Here is a 3,202-nt window from a genome sequence, read left to right as displayed (position 1 = left end):
CTGAGCCCTGAGGTGGCTTCAAATAATAAATATTGTGTCTGATACGGACGCCTTCAGCCAGAACATCAGCTGCCACATTTACATAGCGGCAGAGCGGCGGCTGTATGAGTTCATATCAAACTTTCTCAAACTCATTTGCACCCTCAGGCTCGTCTGGCTTTCTACGGCACGGTGCCAAGAACAACACACCTGAAGCAATAATACAGCAACAAAAGAAGACAGTGACGGATTTAGTTTTTGCTATGATTAGGGAAAAGGCAGCACACACGCGCTGAGAGCGGATAGTTTCAATGGATAGGAAATAGGATTTGACGGACGATGAGACAAGGGGCCCCTGGGAACACAGACATGTAAAAAAAAAGCCCCTCCCTCTCTCTTTGAAGCAGCTGAACTACTGTAACTTCTCGTGATGGGTGAAACTGCACCTGAACCTCAGTATCTTGTTCACACTACAGATGTAGAGAGTTGGCTGAAGGCTTACTGTGAAGCTTTATTATGTAAGCTAAATAAACAAAAAGACAATGAATCCACATCCCATCAATCTTAATATTGGTTATGAGTCCATTTCAAAAGGACCAGGAGGTTGTGACATAACTAGTCCTGACTGAGCTCTGAACAGTCTAACAGTCATTTACATGTTTTAATTCTTCAGTAAAAAGATAAGCTTCATGGTATCAAGCGTGATATATTTTGGGAATGTACCATACTCTTTATGTTCAAATTTAAATCATGTATTTTAAAAAGTGCTACATTCGAATGTCAGGACAATAATATCGCTGCAAACCACTATTGCACTATGCAAAGATATAGTGTAGTGAAGTCTAAGCTCCTGTGTTCGTCACGTTAGCTACGAGTTCAGAGCTCTGTCTCACATGGCGGTCACTGCTCATCACGCCGGCGCTACGCTGCCCTCCAAACATGTAAGAAATACATCGAAGTTACGGTTCGGTTTATAAATTATAAACAAATATACAGAGCTTCATTCTCCCGGAGGCAATGCAACGCAGCAGCGCTACCTGGTGTGGGCGCCTCGCAATAACCACGTAGCGAAGCTGGCGCACTTCCACACAGGACAAAGACGGCGTCCGCGTCGCGGGTACAAAACCCTGCTTCGCCCTCGCCGATGTGACGTCGTTCAGGCGAGAAACCACAGCCGAGACAACGAGCCGGTGACAGCGCCGGGTTGCCCATCCTGCTTCTGATGTTAAAGGTCAATGTTGAAAGGTCATCACGAATACTTTTTTATGCAGAAAATCACAATCTGACTCTCACAATGTTTATCAGTGAGGCGATCACAAACAATTACCGAGTGTATATATTGAATGGTTATTAAAATAAATCTTAAACCATAATGAGCATCAAGAAAGGGGCTTTATTCTTCTTGAACATCAAGGAATATGACTTCCTTTTGTACTGAAACTAAATCATGAAGTAGTGGATTCATACTCTCTTTTCTCACCATCATCCTACAGTCACTGACACACTGCTTCGTGGGAAAACTCCAACTCACCAGTTCAGCAGTTTTCTGAGCAATATGGATTGTTATTGCCTTGAGGCCTGAAATTAAAACCCATTCAAACAAACATTCTCTTACTTCCCGTTTAGTAGCCAGGGAAATGAGAAAAGCGTAACCCACTTCTGTCACAGCGCTGTCTTTAAAAAAGGAAAGCTCCCACTAAATACACCCTGCTTCTTCAAATAGATCGCTGACTCAGGGGACGGGACGCACACACTAAAACCTCTTTCTTTAGTTTGTGTGAGGCAGAGAGGAGTGGCCCGGCTACCTGGCAGATCATTTACCAGAGGCCACCACCCCCCCCCATCGCTGCAGGATGACTTGCGACAGCACAGAAAACACATCTCGTTAGTCCATGTCGATCCGCTCCCACTAGCCTCCAGCTGTTTGTGTGTCAAGCTAACAAAGTAAACGACATCAGAGCTCGGTGGCTACCTGAGAGAACTACTGTACTTTTCCCTTTGTGGACCATGGAAACAGAAGTCGACACAACAATCTCCCCACAGAGATGAGATGTGGTCAAAAGCTCTCCAGGGACCTTGAGTGGGCCTCGAGGCGCCGCTGCTTTGTCAAGGATATTTGAGTCTTCTACGTTTCAAACCGTTTCCCCTCACTGGCAGAGCAGAGCACCTCTGAATGAACTAAACTGTCCTTGATCCAATAAAAGTGCTTCATAAATCTTTATCTGACTTTGGGTGTTTTGCAGCTTTGTGCTCGAGCTAAAGAAAAATATTCTGCAAACCCTTTGTGAGAGCATGTGACTCTCTCTCTCTGGTGATGCTCCTCATATCTCTGGAGGGAACGAGCCTCTAATGCGCAAAATATAATTTCCATATCCTGACATCCTGTTTAGATATGCACCCGTGGGGGAAATGAGCTCCGCTGTGATTTCATTTTACTGCGAGACGAAGATAGAAAGCCAATGTGACGTGAAAGTAAATCAAAGTGATTTTAGATATTGGCACACGGCGTATCTTTCTTCTTATTTTTGTTATGAAGTTATTTCGCAGCGCCCCTCTTGATGAAACGTTCCATTAGACCGCAGAAGCAAACAGAGCGGAAAGCATCGGCGCTCCCGAGCGGAGGAAATGAAAGACCTAGAGGGGCACCGATCCCTCTGTAAACATCGACTCTCCTCTGCAGAGCCACCTCTCACAAACAGCACATACCTCTTCCTGAGAGGGCTGGCGACACACTGACAAGCTGTTTAAGTTGAACTTGGAGAGTTTATTTCCAAAGTGCTACACTGAACATCCGCTTTGGAGGAGAAAAACACCACAGTCCTTTGAAAGTGTTAACATTTCATCCACTACGACGACGACTACTCTCTTTTGTGAAAGACAAACACACAAAGTGGCAGTTATGCTTTTGGAATACAGTTAATACCAAAAAAATCATTTCCTAACTCCTCATGAGTTCTCCTTCCCATCTTTCCTCGACCCCGTGGAGTTAAGGAAACGTGGTGAGGAACAGACGTTAGGATCTCAAATACTTCAACAGAGGAGCCGTTTAGATTCATCGTCAGAGATCAGCAGCAGCCTGGAAAATCTCTTTTATTCCCTCTTTACCCACAATGCATCTGTTTTGGGATTCACCTTCTCTCAGAGACGGACGCTGTGGACCTAGTGCCATGGGGATGATTTGAATTCCCTGCTTAGAAAGACTCACACTAGGGTCTGGTGGGCG

The sequence above is a fragment of the Clinocottus analis genome, unplaced genomic scaffold, assembly GCF_023055335.1.
Source record: "Clinocottus analis isolate CAN_PGR_092001 unplaced genomic scaffold, fCliAna1.0.p SCAF_20, whole genome shotgun sequence".
NCBI lineage: Eukaryota > Metazoa > Chordata > Actinopteri > Perciformes > Cottidae > Clinocottus > Clinocottus analis.
Note: the sequence above shows the minus strand (reverse complement) of the source record.